This window comes from Scyliorhinus torazame, chromosome 14 (assembly GCF_047496885.1).
Source record: "Scyliorhinus torazame isolate Kashiwa2021f chromosome 14, sScyTor2.1, whole genome shotgun sequence".
Classification (NCBI taxonomy): domain Eukaryota; kingdom Metazoa; phylum Chordata; class Chondrichthyes; order Carcharhiniformes; family Scyliorhinidae; genus Scyliorhinus; species Scyliorhinus torazame.
This window is the reverse complement of record NC_092720.1, coordinates 206131409-206141689: the sequence shown is the minus strand read 5'-3', so window position 1 is coordinate 206141689 and position 10281 is coordinate 206131409.

Here is a 10281-nt window from a genome sequence, read left to right as displayed (position 1 = left end):
TTAATGGTTGCTAAGATGTTCACTGCATGTTTTAAAAAGATTAACTTGAGTTCATAGAATAAACATTGTTTTGCTTCAAAAAATACTTTTCCATTTCTGCTGTACCACACCTGTAGAGTGGGCCGTGTGTTCCCCATATGAAATGAATGAAATGAAAATCTATTAAAAGTTGTGGGTCAGGTGAACTCCATGATACACTTTGGGGTTCTCTAAATCCTGGCCCATAACATCTGCATATGGGAATTTACAAGATATATTTTAATGAACAGAGATCTATGGGATTTCAAAGCACAAATAGAAAGCAACCACATACAACAAAATAACTAATTCTCATGTACCAGAAAGCCCGCCCAATTTACAATAATGAGCAACTACTTGAACAACAATAGACCTCACATGTAGAAACTCAACACAATATTACAAGAAAATCATATCAAAAAAACAAAGTATCAAGGTGCCGAGAGAAAAGGAAGAAAATTTCACTGACACAAGAGGTTCAAGCTTCTTGCTGATTTCCTCATGCCTGCAATAGGCACATGAGTCAAATCTTCCTGCTCAAAGATATCACACACCCAGACAGAATAAACAAACATATCGTGCCAAAATAATATCAAAGCCTTAATTCATAAAATAATTAAAATATAAAGTAGTTGTAAAACAAATACAAATTAAATGAAAATGTGAAAGCAATATTATAGTTCGAAAAATGTCAAATTCCAATGCGGAAAAGCTGTCTGAATGCAAAATAGCAGAATATGTTAATAACAGAATAAAATGGGTGGAAATTGAAAGCAACATTGATTCATTTTTCCAGTTCCTGACGAGATGATGAAGTGGCACCGACACAGTGATCACCACACTAGAAAAATAATGGGGGTGAGGGGAGCATGTTTAGGACTGGAATGAGGAATGTTCTACAGACCCCTTAAAAAGATAAGCACAACCAGGGCCCATGTGGGTCCTCACAGTGACACCTTTTATTTGGAGGAAGTGAGACAAGTTACAGAGAAATTATTAAATGAGAGAACACGCTCAGGCAGTTGAAGAAGAGTGGTGGTGGATAGTTATTATTCAGGTCTCTATCCAAGAAAGAAGCAGAGAGCCCCACTCCATTCTTGTAGGGGATGGAGATGTAGAGGGATTGGACTTTGTTAAACCAAGTGAAGGGGTGTACTGACTCCCCTCTATTCAACCTCCTCAGTTGGTCACAACAAAGGTTTAAGTTTCTTTTTCAAGAGGGTATGTCCTTTTCTGAATACAAATATATTTAGATATTTAAGCTGTGAGCAATAAGGAGCCAGTCAAACAATGTTTTCTGGAGTTAAAATAATGGAAAATTTATTGATGACTAAAGGCCGCAAAAAAGAAAACAGCAAAAAAGTTAAAAGAATATGTGGTTAAGAGCCATTTGATTATCCTTGATGTGCAAGTTTTTAAATATTGTGGCTAATTTGGATTAACTGGCTCCATCGATGCAGTCACATGTAGAATATATTGCAATTATGAGATCTCGGTTCTCTGTTAGATTTCTAGTAATGTCAGCTTCCGTACTGTGTAGGTACACCTGTTCAAAAAGGGAAAGGAGCAGACAGCCCTGTATTCAGCCTGATTCCTCTGCTGACAACGTCCTTGCAATCTCTCCATGCAGTGGTTAAGTCTTGCCATGATATACTTCACCCATTGTGTATTTCCAAGAGATTTTGGGTGGGCCGATCTATGTAACCATTGTCTCAATATCTAGTACCTTTAATGTCTCTTCCTTTGACAGTGTGTGCCCACTAGTGTTTAAAAGAATAAGAGGTGACTTGATCAAAACCTTTAAGATCCTGAGGGGTATTGACAGGGTGGATGTGGAGAAGATGTTTCCACTTGTGGGAGAGCCTAGAACTAGAGGTTACTGTTTAAAATAAGGGGCTCTCTTAAGACAGACATGAGGAGAATTTGTTTTCTCGGTGGGTTGCGAATATCGGGAACTCTCTTCCTCAAAAGGCAGTGGAAGCAGAATCTTTGAATGTTTTTCAGGCAGAGTTCGATAGATTCTTGATTAACAAGGGGGTGAAAGGTTATTGGGTTGGGCATGAATGTGGGGTTGAGGTTACAATCAGATAACCTGATCTTACTGAATGGCGGAGCAGGCTCGAGGGGCTGAGTGGCCTCCTCCTGCTCGTAATTCATATTTCCGTATACCTGAGGACTCCTCCCACCCCCCCCCCCCTCCAACGTGATTGACAGGACCGTTGCCTGTGCTGTCTCCTTTCCAATGCATCAGCTCAGAACCAGGGTAGTGTTTCCCTTTCTCCTCATCTTCCACCCCACTAGCCTCCATATGCAATGAATCATCCTCCACCATTTCTGCCTCCTCAAGCATAATACCAAACGTATCCTTCCCTTCCCCTTTCAGCATTTAGAAGGGACCATTCCCTCTGTGACCACCACCCTGACCCACACCTCAATCATCCCCAATAACAATACCACTTCCCACGGTCCCTTTCTGTGCAAGAATGTGAGATGCAACACCTGCTCTTTTATCTATTGCCTTCTCGCTATCCAAGGTGATAAACACTCCTCCCGGCTAAAACAGTGAGTTCAGTGCACTCTTTCCAATTTAGCACCATCAATTGGCTGTGTTGTGGACTCCTTGACACAGGGGACAACCAACGCAGATGAGGTTGATCACTTTGCAAACACCTCTGTTCAGACCACAAGCATAAACCCGAAACACTTCTTCAGTGTTTCCCTCCCTACCCCCTCCTCTAATCAAAAAAAAAACAACCGCTGTAAAGATCAAGAGGAAGGCTCGAGGGCAGGTAGAAGTAGAAAGAAGTTGAACCATGACATCACAGGTAAGTGATTGGCTGGTGGCTGGTAAGTAGTTTTTCTTTTCTTTTTCCTCAGGTGTTATTGTGTGGGGTGCAGAGGATGCTGGGAAGGGGAGTACATTTTTTTAAAAACTTACTGTAGGGAGTTTCCAGCTGAATTCGGTCGGAGTGAGGACAGAGTGACTGCTGGGTAAGTAGTAAAGATTTAAATTGTTTGCGCAGGCCAATAACAGCTGATTGCTGTTTTCATGTGGGGCGCAGTGGTTGCTGGTTAAGTGTTTTATTTTTACCTGTATTTAAGTTGGGCAGTTTCTAAACCCTAGACACTAAACTTGTAGTGTCCCCCATCCTTCCACCTCCTTTAGCCTAAGGGGTTGAGTGAATAACAGATAAGCTCTTTCTTTCTTTCTTTTTTTTTTATCTAGAGGGGATGGCAGGGAAGGTAGAGCAATGTTCCTCCTGAAGAATGTTTGAGGTGAGGGACGCCATCAGGGTCCCTGCTGATTTCATCTGTGGGAAGTGCACCCATCTCCAGCTCCTCAGAAACCGCGTTAGGGAGCTGGAGCTGGATGAACTTCGGATCATTCGGGAGACAGAGCTGGTCATAGGTAGAAGCTTCAGGAATGTAGTTACTCTGAAGAATAAAGATAGATGGGTGACGGTGAGAGGAGCTGGGAGGAAGCAGTCAGTACAGGGATCCCCTGTGGTCGTTTTGCCTTAGTAACAAGTATATCGCTTTGGATACTATTGGGGGGGGGGGACTTACCAGGGGTAAGCCATGGGTACAGGTCTCTGGCAAAGAGTCTGTCCCTGTTGCTCAGAAGGGAAGGGGGGAGAGGAGTAGCGCATTAGTCATTGGAGACTCCATAGGTAGGGGCATAGATAGGAGATTCTGTGGGAATGAGAGAGAGTCACGGTTGGTGTGTTGCCTCCCAGGTGCCAGGGTCCTGGTTTGGATCATGTTTTCGGGATCCTTAAGGGGGAGGGTGAGCAGCCCCAAGTCATGGTCCACATAGGTACCAACGACATGGGTAGGGATAGGGATGTAAGGCAGGAATTCAGGGAGCTAGGATGGAAACTTAGATCAAGGACAAACAGAGTTATTATCTCTGGGATGTTACCCGTGCCACGTGCTAGTGAGACGAGGAATAGGGAGAGAGAGGAATTGAACACGTGGCTACAGGGATGGTACAGGAGGGAGGGTTTCAGATTCCTGGATAATTGGGGCTCATTCTGGGGTCGGTGGGACCTCTACAAACGGGATGGTCTACACCTGGACCAGAGGGGTACCAATATCCTGGGGGGGGAATTTGCTAATGCTCTTCGGGAGGGCTTAAACTAGTTCAGCAGGGGATTGGGAACCTGAATTGTAGCTCCAGTATACAGGAGGATGAGAGTAGTGAGGTCATGAATGAGGTTTCAAAGTTGCAGGAGTGTACCGACAGGCAGGAAGGCGGTTTAAAGTGTGTCTTCTTCAATGCCAGTAGCATCCGGAATAAGCTGGGTGAACTTGCGGCATGGGTTGGTACCTGGGACTTCGATGTTGTGGCTATTTTGGAGACATGGATAGAGCAGGGACAGGAATGGTTGTTGCAGGTGCCAGGGTTTAGATATTTCAGTAAGCTCAGGGAAGGTGGTAAAAGAGGGGGAGGGGTGGCATTGTTAGTCAAGGACAGTATTACGGTAGCAGAAAGGACGTTTGATGAGGACTCGTCTACTGAGGTAGTATGGGCTGAGGTTAGAAACAGGAAAGGAGAGGTCACCCTGTTGGGGGTGTTCTATAGGCCTCCGAAAAGTTCCATAGATGTAGAGGAAAGGATTGCAAAGATGATGCTGGATAGGAGCGAAAGCAACAGGGTAGTTGTTATGGGGGACTTTAACTTTCCAAATATTGTCTGGAAACGCTATAGTTCGAGTACTTTAGATGGGTCCGTTTTTGTCCAATGTGTGCAGTAGGGTTTCCTGACACAATATGTAGATAGGCCAACGAGAGGCGAGGCCATATTAGATTTGGTACTGGGTAATGAACCAGGACAGGTGTTAGATTTGGAGGTAGGTGAGCACTTTGGTGATAGTGATCACAATTCGATTACATTTACTTTAGTGATGGAAAGGGACAGGCATACACCGCAGGGCAAGAGTTATATCTGGGGGAAAGGCATTTATGATGCAATGAGGCAAGACTTAGGATGCATCGGATGGAGAGGAAATCTGCTGGGGATGGGCACAATGGAAATGTGGAGCTTGTTCAAAGAACAGCTACTGCGTGTCCTTGATAAGTATGTATCTGTCAGGCAGGGAAAAAGTGGTCGAGTGAGGGAACCGTGGTTTACTAAAGCAGTCAAAACACTTGTCAAGAGGAAGAAGGAGGCTTATGTAAAGATGAGACATGAAGGCTCAGTAAGGGTGCTCAAGAGTTACAAGTTAGCTAGGAAGGACCTAAAGAGAGAGCTAAGAAGAGCCAGGAGGGGACATGAGAAGTCTTTGGCAGGTAGGATCAAGGATAACCCTAAAGCTTTCTATAGATATGTCAGGAATAAAAGAATGACTAGGGTAAGAGTAGGGCCAGTCAAGGACAGTAGTGGGAAGTTGTGCGTGGAGGAGATAGGAGAGGTGCTATATGAATATTTTTCGTCAGTATTCACACAGGAAAAAGACAATGTTGTCGAGGAGAATACTGAGATTCAGGCTACTAGACTAGAAGGGCTTGAGGTTCATAAGGAGAAGGTGTTAGTAATTCTGGAAAGAGTGAAAATAGACAAGTCCCCTGGGCTGGATGGGATTTATCCTAGGATTCTCTGGGAAGCTAGGGAGGAGATTGCTGAGCCTTTGGCTTTGATCTTTAAGTCATCTTTGTCTACAGGAATAGTGCCAGAAGACTGGAGGATAGCAAATGTTGTCCCCTTGTTCAAGAAGGGGAGTAGAGACAACCCCGGTAACTATAGACCAGTGAGCCTTACTTCTGTTGCGGGCAAGGTCTTGGAAAGGTTTATAAGAGATAGGATGTATAATCATCTGGAAAGGAATAATTTGATTAGAGTTGGTCAACACAGGTTTGTGAAGGGTAGGTCGTGCCTCACAAACCTTATTGAGTTATTTGAGAAGATGACCAAACAGGTGGATGAGGGTAAAGCAGTTGATGTGCTGTATATGGATTTCAGTAAAGCATTTGATAATGTTCCCCACGGTAGGCTATTGCAGAAAATACGGAGGCATGGGATTCAGGGTGATTCAGCAGTTTGGATCAGAAATTGGCTCGCTGGAAGAAGGTGGTGGTTGATGGGAAACGTTCAGACTGGAGTCCAGTTACTAGTGGTGTACCACAAGGATCTGTTTTGGGGCCACTGTTGTTTGTCATTTTTATAAATGACCTGGACGAGGGCGTAGAAGGATGGGTGAGTAAATTTGCAGATGACACTAAAGTCGGTGGAGTTGTTGACAGTGCGGAAGGATGTTACAAGTTACAGAGGGACATAGATACGCTGCAGCGCTGGACTGAGAGTTGGCAAATGGAGTTTAATGCAGAAAAGTGTGAGGTGATTCATTTTGGAGGGAATAACAGGAAGACAGAGTACTGGGCTAATGGTAAGATTCTTGGTAGTGTGGATGAGCAGAGAGATCTCAGTGTCCATGTACTTAGATCCCTGAAAGTTGCCACCCAGGTTGAGAGGGTTGTTAAGAAGGCGTACGGTGTGTTAGCTTTTATTGGTAGAGGGATTGAGTTTCGGAGCCTTGAGGTCATGTTGCAGCTGTACAAAACTCTGGTGCAGCCGCATTTGGAGTATTGCATGCAATTCTGGTCGTCGCATTATAGGAAGGATGTGGAAACATTGGAAAGGGTGCAGAGGAGATTTAGCAGAATGTTGCCTGGTATGGAGGGAAGATCTTATGAGGGAAGGCTGAGGGCCTTGAGGCTGTTTTCCTTAGAGAGAAGAAGGTTAAGAGGTGACTTAATTGAGGCATACAAGATGATCAGAGGATTAGATAGGGTGGATGAAATGAAAATTGCTTATTGTCACAAGTAGGCTTCAATGAAGTTACTGTGAAAAGCCCCTAGTCGCCATATTCCGGCGCTTGTTATGGGAATTGAACCGTGCTGCTGGCCTGCCTTGGTCTGCTTTCAAAGCCAGCGATTTAGCCCTGTGCTAAACAGCCCCTTAGCGAGAGCCTTTTTCCTTGGATGGCGATGTCTGGCTTTTAATTGAGGGGAGATAGATATAGGACAGGTATCAGAGGTAGGTTCTTTACTCAGAGAGTAGTAAGGGTGTGGAATGCCCTGCCTGCAACAGTAGTGGACTCACCAACACTAAGGGCATTCAAATGGTCATTGGATAGACATATGGACGATAAGGGAGAAGTGTAGATGGGCTTTCGAGTGGCTTCACAGGTCGGCGCAACATCGAGGGTCGAAGGGCCTATACTGCGCTGTAATGTTCTATGTTCTATGGCCCCAAGCCTCCAGTCTCCTGTCAATTCGACTCTCGACCTTGCTCCCAATTTACCTCGCTCCCCTTGTCCTCCTGCAGCATTCCAATGAAGTTTATCTCAATCTCAATGAACAGCGCCTATTCAGAGAGCTGGCGCAAGGGGTGGCACGTAGGAGCAGTGATTAGTACTGCTGCTCATGGCACCAAGGATCCGGGTTCAATCCCGGCCGCAGGTCACTGTCCGGGTGGAGTTTGCACATTCTCCCAGTGTCTGCGTGGGCCTCACCCCCACAACCCAAAGATGTGCAGGGTAGGTGGGTTGGCTATGCTAAATTGCCCCTTACAGGGCTTTTCACAGTAACCTGATTGCGGTGTTAATGTGAGTCTACTTGTGACAATAAAGATTATTATTATTATAATTGGGAAAAAATATTTGGGCACTTTAAATTTTTTTAAAATAAATTTTTTAAAAAGAGCTGGTGCAGAAACCCGGGTCTAAATGGCTTCCTTTTGCACCATTCTGTGATTCTGATTTCAGATTTCCAATATTCATTGTGCTTTGACATTGTGTTTGAAATACAGATTTTGTTTAATTGGGAAAAGTGAGTTTGAGACAATAACAGGAAAAAGAACAGAGAAAACATGAACAAGGTAGACCTGAATAAGCACATATTTGTAATGGGGCAGGGAGTAACATTTGCAAGGGCACATTATGGCCGATTCCTAGACGTCTTTGAGAAGGTGGTTGTGAAACCGTTTCTTAAATCATTAAAGTCCAAGTTATTTGGAATTACGGCTCATCCCATGTCCAGCCACGATGAAGGAATGGCTGTATGTATAAGTACAGTGCTTAAATTTCTGGAAGGAAAAAAATGACAGAGCCCTGGGGAAGGAATAGGAGAGTGGGACTAACCGAATGATGCTAGAAGAGAACCACAATAGGCTGAATGGCCTCCTTCTGTGCCATATCATTCTATATCTTAAGAATACTGACGGAGTTGTGGACAGAGGCGGACATTGTGAAATCACCATCAAATAACCAAAACTCATGGCCTTATGATCAAGGGAAGTCATCAATGAAACAATCAACAGGTCTGGCGGCATCTATGGAGAGAGAAAGAGAGTTAACACTATGAGTCTGTATGACTCTTCTTCAGAGCTAAAGAGAGGGAGAAATTAGCACCCACAGTATTTTGCTTTTATATTAATGAAAAACAAACGTGGTTGAGTAAAGGTCATTTCCACTGTGCACCTGTCATTGTGATATCTCAGGAATGGTGATAACTGGTGTCTGTCGATCACATCCATCTCCCATGTTTCAGTCATGTCTGAAACCACTTGAGTGTTTTGTCCCCCATTCACCTCAGGTTTCTTTTTCTTTGGTATCATGATGTTGAAGACATTTCCTCCAGCCTAGCCACAGCATTCCATTCTTGTATCCCATATCTGGTTCGAGAGCTTGTAAGGCGCAGAGTGACGTGATGCCAGAGAGATTGAAACTGAGCATCATTGAGCATGAAAGAGTACAGACTCATCAGGTGAGGTCAGGTATTGGATGGTGACCAAGATAAGATGTCCTTGGCCTGAAGGCATGAGACTTTGTGGGATGTAGAGCTACATGTTGACGATTCCCAGGCCATTTCTACCTAATAATATACCCAACAGCAGTTATACTATGAGTAGGACACTGGAGATTGTTCATTGAAGTGTGTGATATCTCTGCCAGTCCTGAGATGTTAGTGAGGAGCTCATTGTGAGGTCACTGGTGTGTTGCCAGGGCCATTGCCAGTAGGTCTATCTGATTTGCACTTACCTCCGCACTTTGACTTTTGTACTGCATATTGGCTACACTGCTTCGATGGAACAAAAGGTCAATAACTTAGAGAGTGACTGGAGTTACATAGAGACCACACTAGATAATGTTGGCAATCTACCTTTCCTTAGCACACCCAGCTGGGTTTCTAAAATAATCTTCAAGTATGCCTGTAGCATTTCTGTGATTCAAGTTAAGTACCTTAACCCAGTATTTTTCAAACTTTTTGGTCTGGGAACTTCCACTTTTACCAACCAGTCAACCTTTGGGACCCATGCCAGCCGACCTTCATGGCCCATGCAGCAGACCTTCACAACACACCACTTTTTCTTATCTTTAATGCGACAGATGAGTCTGCTTGGTCCTCACAGTCACTCCAATCAAGTTCACAGGAGGAGAGGACAATGCGCATATTAGGTTCAGAGCTCAGCTATTTCATCTTTCTGGGGACCAAAAATTCAGCCTCGCACATGTAAGTCATTGTGAAGGGCAATACCAACAAAATGCTTGTTTTACTCTGCACTGGACACTCCTCAGATATGTTTCTCCAGAATGCAGGCAGCCTCATGGACTTGTGGCGTGTTTTTAATGTGCTGTCTCAGGTGAGGTGCAGAAGTTCAGTCTCTTCATTTGGAGTCAGCTGTAATTTAATAATTGACTCTGGGGTCTCAAACTCAAAAGAATATTTCACCCACCTCTTCTCTTTCAAAATCTGAAACTTCTCCTCTGGAAAGTATCGAAAAAACTGTTGATCAGCGCAGCCAGATACGACTGAATAAGGCTTGCTTCAATTGACAGTCCCCTTACTGACGTTGTTTTCTTCGATGTGTCACAACAGTGTGGGGAACATGTAATAGTTCTGGCTTTGTACTTGCACTTGCCAAACTTTCATTTACTTTTGGAAACCATCTATTTCTTCACAGTGCTGAAAGCAACCATCATCCGTCCCTTGCAATTTGAGGGGCGTCATTCTCCGACCCCCCAGCGGGTCGTAGAATGGCCGTTGGCCGCCGTGAAACCCGCCCCCGCCAGTTGCCGAAGTCTCCGAAGGGAGAAAAGTCAGCGGGGCGTTAATGGCGCCGCTGACGTTGGAGAATGGCACGGGTCTGCGCAAGGCAGCCTATTTTCGGCCTGCCGATATTCTCCCTTCCGGATGGGACGAAGTCCCGTTGACGTGATGACCGTTCACGTCGAGGTAAATCAAACTTCCTTTTCATCGGCG